The sequence below is a fragment of the Erythrolamprus reginae genome, chromosome 12 (genome assembly GCF_031021105.1).
Source record: "Erythrolamprus reginae isolate rEryReg1 chromosome 12, rEryReg1.hap1, whole genome shotgun sequence".
In the NCBI taxonomy this organism is placed as follows: Eukaryota; Metazoa; Chordata; class Lepidosauria; order Squamata; family Dipsadidae; genus Erythrolamprus; species Erythrolamprus reginae.
The window spans coordinates 12,368,580-12,380,952 of NC_091961.1; positions in this window are offsets into that span (position 1 = coordinate 12,368,580).

Consider the following 12,373-nt stretch of genomic DNA (forward strand, 5'->3'; position numbering starts at 1 on the left):
TCCTCTCCCCCCCTGCTATTCAACATCTACATGAAACCGCTGGGCGAGATCATCCAAGGACATGGGGTGAGGTATCATCAATATGCGGATGATACCCAGCTTTACATCTCCACCCCATGCCCAGTCAACGAAGCGGTGGAAGTGATGTGCTGGTGCCTGGAGGCTGTTGGGGCCTGGATGGGTGTCAACAGACTCAAGCTCAACCCGGATAAGACGGAGTGGCTGTGGGTTTTGCCTCCCAAGGACAATCCCATCTGTCCGTCCATCATCCTGGGGGGGGGAATTATTGACCCCCTCAGAGAGGGTCCGCTTGGGCGTCCTCCTCGATCCACAGCTCACATTAGAAAAACATCTCTCAGCTGTGGCGAGGGGGGCGTTTGCCCAGGTTCGCCTGGTGCACCAGTTGCGGCCCTATCTGGACCGGGACTCATTGCTCACAGTCACTCATGCCCTCATCACCTCGAGGTTCGACTACTGTAATGCTCTCTACATGAGGCTACCTTTGAAAAGTGTTCGGAAACTTCAGATCGTGCAGAATGCAGCTGCGAGAGCAGTCATGGGCTTACCTAGGTATGCCCATGTTTCACCATCACTCCGCAGTCTGCATTGGCTGCCGATCAGTTTCCGGTCACAATTCAAAGTGTTGGTTATGACCTTTAAAGCCCTTCATGGCATTGGACCAGAATATCTCCGAGACCGCCTCCTGCCGCACGAATCCCAGCGACCGATTAGGTCCCACAGAGTGGGCCTTCTCCGGGTCCCGTCAACTAAACAATGTCGGTTGGCGGGCCCCAGGGGAAGAGCCTTCTCTGTGGCGGCACTGGCCCTCTGGAACCAACTCCCCCCGGAGATTAGAACTGCCCCTACTTTTCCTGCCTTCCGTAAACTCCTTAAAACCCACCTTTGCCGTCAGGCATGGGGGAACTGAAACATCTTCCCCTGGGCATGTTTAATTTATATATGGTATGCTTGTGTGTATGTCTGTTAGTATATGGGGTCTTTTTTAAATCTTTAAATATTTTAAATTTGTCAGATTATTTATGATTTGTTTCCACGTGTTGTGAGCCGCCCCGAGTCTTCGGAGAGGGGCGGCATACAAATCTAAGTAATAAATAAAATAAATAAATAAATAAATAAGAATTAAAACAAATAGAAACCAATGTCCAAATTGACCCAGAAGGCAAATATCTTAAAGAAAAGAGACAACATATTAGACATAAGATTACTTTAATTGCGCAACAGGAAATTGCAGAACAAATAAAATTAGCTAAGCAAAAAAAAATTGAGCAAGCAAATAAACCCGGTTGCTGGTTTACACACAAATTGAGGAAACAGCGAAAAAGGAAAATCAGACTGATCAGACTAATCTCATTGATTTCTTTGACTATGTCACAAAGGTGTTGGATCAAGGTGGTGCCGTGGATATTGCCTATCTGGACTTCAGCCAAGCCTTTGATACGGTTCCACATAAGGAGCTGATAGATAAATTAGTGAAGATTGGACTTAATCCCTGGATAGTTCAGTGGATTTCAAGCTGGCTGAAGCGTAGACATCAGAGAGGTATTGTTAATGGCGAGTATTCTGAGCAGAGACTGGTTACAAGCGGTGTGCCACAAGGGTCTGTTCTGGGTCCTATTCTTTTTAATATATTTGTGAGTGACATAGGGGAAGGTTTGGTAGGGAAGGTTTGCCTATTTGCCGATGACTCTAAAGTGTGCAATAGGGTTGATATTCCTGGAGGGGTCTGTAATATGGTAAATGATTTAGCTTTACTAGATAAATGGTCAAAGCAATGGAAACTGCAGTTTAATGTTTCCAAATGTAAAATAATGCACTTGGGGAAAAGGAATCCTCAATCTGAGTATTGCATTGGCAGTTCGGTGTTAGCAAAAACTTCAGAAGAGAAGGATTTAGGGGTAGTGATTTCTGACAGTCTCAAAATGGGTGAGCAGTGTGGTCGGGCGGTAGGAAAAGCAAGTAGGATGCTTGGCTGCATAGCTAGAGATATAACAAGCAGGAAGAGGGAGATTGTGATCCCCTTATATAGAGCACTGGTGAGACCACATTTGGAGTACTGTGTTCAGTTCTGGAGACCTCACGTACAAAAAGATATTGACAAAATTGAGCGGGTCCAAAGACGGGCTACAAGAATGGTGGAAGGTCTTAAGCATAAAACGTATCAGGAAAGACTTAATGAACTCAATCTGTATAGTCTGGAGGACAGAAGGAAAAGGGGGAACATGTTCGAAACGTTTAAATATGTTAAAGGAGGGAAGTGTTTTTAATAGGAAAGTGAACACAAGAACAAGGGGACACAATCTGAAGATAGTTGGGGAAAAGATCAAAAGCAACATGAGAAAATATTATTTTACTGAAAGAGTAGTAGATCCTTGGTACAAACTTCCAGCAGACATGGTTGATAAATCCACAGTAACTGAATTTAAACATGCCTGGGATAAACATATATCCATTGTAAGATAAAATACAGGAAATAGTATAAGGGCAGACTAGATGGACCATGAGGTCTTTTTCTGCTGTCAGTCTTCTATGTTTCTAGATAAAATAGAAGATAAATAGTGTATCATACAACACAGTATAGAATAGGGGGGGAAATAGAATGGGAATTCTTTAAGAAAGTATACACGCATGAAGAGGTAGAGGAGCGTTAAATAAGAGCCTTTATAAAATCTGTAAATATGAAGCAACTTATTGAAGAACAACAAACCTTAAATAGACTGATAACAATCACTGAATTACAAGCAACAATAAAAGAAGGTCCAGTATACCGGTTGAATTCTTTAAGCAAGAAATATAATGTAAACAAATATGTTAGAAATATTTAATAAAATAGTTCATTAGGTGAAATTGCCACTGTCATGGTCTGAGGCTCTAATAACATTGATCTCTAAGACAGATAAAGATAAGGAAAAAATCCAAAACTATAGACTATCTCTCTTGAATACTGACTACAAAATATTTATCACAATATTTGCAACAAGGATAAAAAAAAATTAGATCAAATAATACACCGACCAAAACGGATTTTACCCAAAAGACAGGTCAGAAATAACTTGAGAACAATACACTCGAATACTATGAAAACAACCCAGGAAAGCAGATGTCACTGGTTGTTCTTGATGCAGAAAAAGTATTTGACAATGTGAACTGGAGATTTATTAAGATACAATTACAAGGAATGAAATTCAGCCCCAAATTTGTAAAATTAATTAATTTTATATATTTCAAACAAAATGCAAGAATATTAATTGAACAGACTTAGAACAGATTTGAAATTGAAAAAGGGGTAGCACAGGGATGCCCCCTATATATCCTCCTATTCATTTTAACATTAGAGACACTATTTCTAAAAGTTCAATAAGATAAAGAAATTAAAGGAATGCAAATTAGGAAAGAAAGTTACAAATTACAGGCTTTTGCTGATGGTGTGGCTTTTATAACAGAAGAACCCACGAAAACCATCCCAAAATTAATACATCAAATAGAAGAATATGGAAAGGTGGCAGGATCAAAAATCAATAAAAACAGAACAAAGATTATCACTAAAAACTGCACTAGAAATTTAATAGACCAATTGGAACAAATATCAGATATGAAAACAGTAAGAAAGTAAAACACTTGGAAATTTGGATATCAGCAAAATGCACTACACTAAAAGAAGATGATTATAATAAGTTAAGAGATCAAAGAGGAAAGAAAACTTCATTGAGCAAGTTGGTGACAAAGTAGAGAATATGCTTCCTGCTTATATCCTGGGGTTTATATTTTACTAGCTGATTACCCGGCATTACCTGGGTATTTATTTATCCCAATGTTGTATTAGACAGGAAAGGGGATGAATTATTAGCATTAACATTTAGACTTATTTAGACAGTCTCAAAAAGGGTGAACAGTGCAGTCAGGCGGTAGGGAAAGCAAGTAGGATGCTTGGCTGCATAGCTAGAGGTATAACAAGCAGGAAGAGGGAGATTGTGATCCCGCTATATAGAGTGCTGGTGAGACCACACTTGGAATACTGTGTTCAGTTCTGGAGACCTCACCTACAAAAAGATATTGACAAAATTGAACGGGTCCAAAGACGGGCTGCAAGAATGGTGGAAGGTCTTAAGCATAAAACGTATCAGGAACTCAATCTGTATAGTCTGGAGGACAGAAGAAAAAGGGGGGGACATGATTGAAATATTTAAATATGTTAAAGGGTTAAATAAGGTCCCGGAGGGAAGTGTTTTTAATAGGAAAGTGAACACAAGAACAAGGGGACACAATCTGAAGTTAGTTGGGGGAAAGATCAAAAGCAACATGAGAAAATATTATTTTATTGAAAGAGTAGTAGATCCTTGGAACAAACATCCAGCGGACATGGTTGGTAAATCCACAGTAACTGAATTTAAACATGCCTGGGATAAATATATATCCATCCTAAGATAAAATACAGAAAATAGTATAAGGGCAGACTAGATGGACCATGAGGTCTTTTTCTGCCGTCAGACTTCTATGTTTCTATGTAAATAAGAAAAGAGCTACAGAGTTGGAGGAAACTACAATTACTGTATTTTTTGATGTATAAGATGAACCTTTCTAACTCACAAAATTGCTTAAATATTGGGTCTGTCTTATACATCCAATGTTGTCGAGGGAGGCTGGCGTAGCAACAGCAGCAAAAACTCTCTTTCCAGGTGGATGCTGGGGGCCTCCGTCTGGCAGGGACAAGGCAGATATGCCGCTCAAGTTAGCCAGTCCTGGCTGAGGCAGCAGTAGCCACGGTAGCGGCCACTGCTGAGGCGGCTGCAGCGGCTTTCATTTGAGGAGCAGCAGCACCATGAATGTCACATCCACGCCCCAAGCCCCTGCCGCCAAATCACAAGGCTGAAGAGGTCGGCGATAAGGCCCTGAAGGGGCAGAGCCATCATCCACACCGGCACACAAACTATGGGGATAAGCCCCAGAGATTTATAAACAATGTAGTGAGATAATTGCTAAAATATTTTGAACGTTTGAGAACCTCTGCAATATATACATTAGATTGTAAGCAAAATACTGTAAATGGTAAATTGATTTCCTGCCTAACCCTAATCTAATGAGATCATTCAGTTTATCCTATGAAATGTTTGCTGAAATTCATTTCTCATTTTAAAGGGCATCAGTAGTAAATACAGTACTGTGTTTCCCTGGAAATAAGACCCTGTCTCATATTTTTCTGGAACCTGAAATAAGAGCTTGGCCTTATTGCCATACACTGAAAAGCCCAATCAGTCTTATTATCAGATGTCTTATTTTGATGAAAACAGGGTGATTGAAACTGGTTCCTATTCTGAGGTCCCTATAAAATGCGACTTTACAGAATTGCAGAAATGCCACACTATGAAGCCTACAAAACATCTTAATTAGTTGTCTTCTGTTTTTTTTGTATTCCAAACTACAAAAGGTGACACTGCCTTTGAATATCAGCATGTCCTTGAGAAGACGAGGGTATGGCTGAAATATCATAAGCAGCTGCAACACTTTAATGCTTGTGAGAAGAGTTGTGAGTTAATGAATGCATGGGGAAAATGTGGTGTAGTGTTTCTGCCGAACTGCAGCTATTTTTTACAAGACCAACTTGCCTTATATAACATTAGGAAAACCACAGATTCCTCACCTTGATGTACAGCAGGCTCTTACACAGTTCTCATATAGTTTTAATGCAGATAGTCCTCAACTTACAACTATTTGTATAGCGAATGTTTGTAGTTACAATGACTGAAAGAAATAACTTATGACCATTTTTTTTTTACTTATGATCATTGTAGCATCCCATGAGCATGTGATCAAAACTCAGATATGTGACACCTGACACATATTTATGATGTTTGCAGTGCCCCAGGGCCATGTGATTACCTTTTGCAATCTTCTGACAAGCAAAGGGGAAGCCAAATGCAATTAACAACCATGTTGCTAACTTAACAACTGTAGTGATCCATTTAACAACTATGGCAGGAAAAGTTGTAAAATGGCCAGAATTCATTTTAACCTCTTGTCTTGTTTAGCCTCAATAGCCCATGTGCCTCCTTTTCCAGGTCCCATGTTGCAACCTGTAATACTGTACTCCAAACTCCCCAGAAAGCAGAGAAGGTTGTAAATCTGGAAGGAAATAGATTGAGATAACCATTACAATGGTACCTCTACTTAGGAACTCCTCTACGTAAGAACCTTTCTAGATAAGAACCGGGTATTCAAGATTTTTTTGCCTTTTCTTAAGAACCATTTTCTACTTCAGAACCTGAGCCTGGAAAAATTTCCCAGGAAGCGGCACGAAGGCCCGGCCAGTTTCCTGCCATTCCCCCTTTAATGCCAGATATCTCGGACTTTTCTGTGCTGCCAGAAGAGCCTTTCGGTGGCGCTTAAGGAGGCTTTGGCAGTCCAGAGCAAACAAAGCTTTTTCCTTCTCTGGGCACTTGGAGAGGAAATAAACCTCTGCCAGTGCTCAGAGAAAAGAAACACTCCATTCGCTTTCAGCAGCCCAGAGCGAACAGAGCGTTTTCTTTTCTCTGGGCACTTGGAGAGGGAATAAACCACTTTGCTGTGGTGACTCCCTCCCGCTGCCTCCCATACACCTGGTGTGAGGTTGCCTCCTGAAGTGTCTAGGCATGGAAAGGCAAAAGCAGGCACTTCTCCCCAACCGGATCAACTCAGCTTCAGTCAAACCAAGGAGTCACCACAATGAAGGAAAGGCACCGGCTACAAAGCGAGCGAGCGAGAGGAGAGGGGAGCCCTTCAGCATGGGAAGGAAGAGGAAGCAAGTAGCAGTAGGTGGGAGGAATGAGTGAGTTGGCTCTGGCCTTAATGGTCCATTGACAAAAGTGAGGGCTATTAAGTTGTTATTATTATTATTATTTCTCAGCCAGGGAAATATATTCTACCTTTCTAATATTTCCTAAAATGTTTCATTCCTCTAGGAGTCGGGTAGGTGCTAACTTCTTACAGCAGGAAGTGATGCCATGCATCATTGTGTCTTTTAGGAGAGGCCTCTTTTTTATTCCTGGCAATAGGAGTTTTCTTGTGCAGGTTTTTCAGACGTTGAGGTTGAGAGACTATGGACTGGATTATGCAGGCCAGAGAGCTTAACACAGAATGTCACATATATCTAGCATGGTTTGCCAGCACTAGGGTGTGCTATTCTGTCTCCCCCTTTCTTTTTTATTGTTTTAAGTAATTTATAAGGATACAACACCTCTTTCCGAGATGGATGCTTTTGGAGCCGAAATATGGAAGCCAAATTTTGGTTGGCAATGAACACAATAACAGCAGGTTAAAAGGACAATAACAATAAAAGGTATTGGAACAAATTGTTTGATCCACAAAAAGTCTAGAGCCATTCTCATGGAGAAGGCAGAGAATTAGAAGTTATCGGATTGTTAGACATCATTTGTTCCATTATTTATGCGCAGAACTGGAAGGGGGAGGAAATCCCCAAAGAACAGGAAGTTATAGCAAAAATATTAGATTGCGCTGAAATGGATATGATGACAAGACGTTTAAATGATCAAGAAGATACTAAGTTTTATGAAACATGGAACAAAGTTTATAAATGTATAGATAAGAAAAAATAAGATGTATAATCTACTTTTAATTAATTTGTTGTACTTGTTTTTACTTGGGTAATATTAATATCAGTACTAAATTTATTGCTTAATGATTATGGTAGAATTAGTTTATATATAAGAATTAGTTTATATATACGTATATTACATATTACATATATTAGCAAAAATGTGAAAAACTTTAACTCAAAATTTAGCAAAATTTTTAATATCTAACATATACCTAAATATGTATTCTTTTTTTGTATTTGAATTTATACTTTCAAGATAAGCGGGGAAAGTGTATCCCCATTTTGTGTTTAATGTTTGTATGTTTGTCTGTCTACTTTATGAAAAAATTTTAAAAAAACAAAAAAAAAACAGAATGTCACATATATCTAGCATGGTTTGCCAGCACTAGGGTGTGCTATTCTGTCTCCACATCTCCTTTCTTTTTTATTGTTTTAAGTAATTTCTAAGCATACAACACCTCTTTCTGAGATGGATGCTTTTGGAGCCGAAATATGGAAGCCAAATTTTGGTCGGTAATGAACACAACAACAGCAGATTAAAAGGACAATAACAATAAAAGGTATTGGAACAAATTGTTTGATCCACAAAAAGTCTAGAGCCATTCTCATAGAGAAGGCAGAGAATTAGAAGTTATCGGATTGTTAGACATCATTTGTTCCATTAGTTCCATAGTATGAGTTGAGTTTGCTTCAAAATTAGAAATGTAAACATAGCAATGTGAATACGAAAGGAAATCTGTGCTTTGCATTCATTCAGCCATTGAAGCAATCTTTTGGGACATCCAAAAATCACTGGACAACCAGCAATTTGATAATAGCACACACAGCTAGAAAGGTTATGTAAAAATTCATAAAAAGTACATTTTAAAAAGGTGTTGTTTCTAGTCATGTGGTTGGTAAGAGTAAAGGTAACATTACAATAGGGATAAAATGTGTGTTGGGATATGCATATAAATCCAACATTCAATATAGTTTAACATCATAGATAAATTTCTAACATTTATTTTTTTTATTTTTTTATTTTCTCAAACAATTATAGAGTGGTAATTTGTACAAACAAAACATTAGATAAGTAATGATAGTTTAAATTGATTTCATGCTTGTGTGTTGTTGTGGTTGAAGGTAAAGTAGTCGTTAACATGTAGGACATTTTGGTATATGATTTTATGAACTATATGAACTATTATGAAGTCGGAATGGAGACGATGGAGTTGTAAGTTGTCTAAACCAAGAATTTCAAGTCTGGTGGAGTAAGGTATTTTGTTGTGAGAAGAGGAGTGAAGGACTCTTCTTTTGAAATATTTCTGGACTCTCTCAATTATGTTGATGTCAGATATGCAATGTGGGTTCCATACAGGTGAGCTGTATTCTAGGATTGGTCTGACAAATGTTTTGTAAGCTCTTGTTAGCAGTTCAAAATTACCAGAGAAGAAGCTGCGAAGGATTTGGTTGACAACGCTTAAAGCCTTTTTGGCAATGTTGTTGCAGCGGGCTCTAGGACTTAGGTCATTGGATAGGAGTCCTCCAAGGTCTTTGACAGATTGAGGGTTATCAATAAGTTCAATTCCTCCAAGTTTATATTTAGTATTCTGATTCTTTTTACCAATGTGTAAGACAGAGCATTTAGTGGTGCAGATTTGAAGTTGCCAGTTGCCAAGCTGCTACGTGGTCAAGGTCTTTTTGAAGGGTAGCAGTATTGTCGGTGGTATTAAATAGTTTGACATCATCTACAAAGAGAAACGCAATTGCTAGTGATGCAATCGCAAAGATCGTTTATGTATAGTATGAATAGTGTTGGTCCTAATGTGATAAAAGTGTTTGTGTTTCACAATCCTTGCTTAGAGATAGCAATAACAAGACAATATATATATGAAAATTAAGATACAAAACACAAAAAGAATCAGCATTTAAATAAGCAGCTTATAAAAAGTCCTTCAGAGTTTTCTTCCAAATCTTGTTTCTTCGAGCAGCTGCTTGAATTGATTAGATAGCACTTTTCCCCAAGTCATTTTGGTGGATCTTTCCAAGGAGCCTGATTCCTGTCCTTCTGAGTATTTTGAAGATTAATGGAGAAGTTTAGAATCAGGTTTTGCAGCCTCCTTTAATGCGATGCCATCTTATATGTTTTACCCACGAACTGGAATCCAGGCAGACCTGAAGGATTAAACACAACTACAAAAAACCTTTTCCAGGTTGTTAGTGATATAGGTGCTGACCATGTTTTTATCCAATAGAGCTTGATAATAAACCAATGGTCTAAGCAATAGTTTTTGATGCCTAAAATTATGCTCATAGGCAGTTAAATTTTTGAAAATAAATATTAATTTGATTATTAGTGAATAAAACTTTAGAGTGAATAAAACTGTATTTAACCATGTTTGCTTGTTTGCCTGAGGGTATTTCCTCCTTTTTGTTTATGTTTGTACAAAGCAAGCTTTAAATTCCAATTGCTTTACAACAATAGTAGCTCAGGTATGGTTGACAAAATATCAGCAAAAGAATGGATATAATAGTTTTATATTATTAGTTTTAAGGGTAGCCGGTTAAACCCATTAACTGCAAAGATGAAGATACAATGATTCACCTGTTTGAGGTGTGGCCCATATCTAATTTTAAATTTTATTCACAGTATCATGGAAATATTTCCATGGGTTGAAATTAAGTGGATGTGTTAAGTGACATACATTTGCCATAAATCATAAAATTGTAAAAAATTCTACTTGAAGGTTTAACACTTAGAATGAAAAATACTGGAATATAGTCCAAAATATGTTTTTTAAAAAATTGACAAAACTCTAAAAATTTTCTTATTAGCAATAGCGTATGAAAAATATGAAAATATGAAACATATGAAAATAATGAAAATATAAAAATTATGAAAATATGAAAAATGTGAAAATATGGAAAATATGAAAATATACAAAATATGAAAATATGAAAAATGTCAAACTTATTTAATCTTACATGTAATATCAGCAGAGAGATTTACTTCTGTAAAACAATGGAGAAGTAAAAATATGCCAAATGAAGAAAACTTGATAGAAAAATAACATCTTATCCAAAAATGGACAAATTAACAATATTAAGTCAAAATATTACAAATGTTAAAATAGGTTCCAATGTTGGTTGAGAGAGAGGAAATGCACAACCAAAATAAATGTTTGGGTCCAAAAGAAAAGAGGATCGGTTAAAAAATGTAATAAGACAAATATTTAAGTAAAATCCTTTGCACAATGCAATGTATAAATGTATAAATAATAGCAACAATGATAATATAGATAAATCTCTATAAAAATTAAAAGTGTCACACATTGTCTTAAGCTTTTTATGCTTTTCATAGAGAGATACAAGACTTGAGTAAGACTTTTAGCATTAAAGAAAATGATGGCTTTAAATTAACTCAGTAAGGAATATCTACAAGATAAAACATAAATTAATACAATCGACATCGAAGTCTGGCTTCCTGGAGACTCTTTGTGAAGAAAGAAATTTTTCAAATTCCCTAAAGTTATTTTCAGAAGAAACATTTACATATGATTAACTGCATCAATGGAAGTTTCAGCATTTTCTTGATCAAGAAAAAAAACACTGATCTTTTTCTAATTCTCCCTTTTGCACTTTTTGAATCAGACCAGTATTTTATACCACTAGAAAAGATTCATGTAATGGTATTTGGAAATTTGGTATGAAAGGAAGAGGAAAATTTATGCTAGGGTTTTCTCATGTGAGATTTGCTTTTTGCTGTTTCTCTTGAAATCCTGTGCAAACTGCATTCACTTCTGAATTAAAATTAGTTTGGGAGCTAAATCCTACCGGCAAGTTAGTAGCACGCAAAGTTAGCTGAAAGGGCGGGGAAGGAAAAAGAGATACATTTTCCTCGGGAAGCAAAGAGATGAGTTGAGAGGATGTCTTGTTTTTTTTTCTCTCCATGCTTTCTATAGCTTACTTGCATTTTTGCAATAGCAATAAAAGATGGATTGATGTGCTTCCATGTGTGTAAAGGTCTATTCATATTCTGACCCAAACTTTTAGATCCAAAGTACCAGCCTTTGGAAACCAAACACATTGATAGGTAATTTATGCCACCAAATCTTCTAATTCACATAAACTTACTTCTGCCTCATTTCCCTTCGTGATGAGAGAAGCATTTTCCAATATTTTGTACAGCTGTTTTGCATGATCCTTCTGCTCAGCTGACAATCCCAACCCCATACCCACGTGGGAGCAATATTTTGCTGAGGGTGCACCTGAAGGCTATTCCAGCCGAATTGGGGTGGGGGGCAGGGATCACGTTGGGGTCACCAGATGTTGTCATTAAGTGAGGAAGGAGGCAAGCATCATCTTCTGGGGAAGGCAATCCTGTCCTGGACAAGGCCTTGCATCCCCTTTTATTGTCCTCAGTAGCATTAGTCATCAGGTTACATCTCATTGGATCTTATTGGATATTTTAAAGCATGGGTTGCCTCATGTTTGCCTCGTGGACAGTGAACGATCAATTGGTGTTGTAGCTTAAAGCATTGCCTACATGCTTTATGGACGTCTCCTCCAGAGCTGTTTGCAACTGAAAAGGAAGCAGGTGGGATGTATGGAATGTCACGAAGACAAGAATTATACAGGCCAGAGAGCTTAACACAGAATGTCACATATATCTTGCAGAATTTTTTCATTGCTACTCTGAAGAAAATTTTTTCTAGCTCTAAGGTTTTACAGGCTTGTTTTCATTGAATTAAAACTGTATAAAAAGATGTAATCATATAAAGAGGC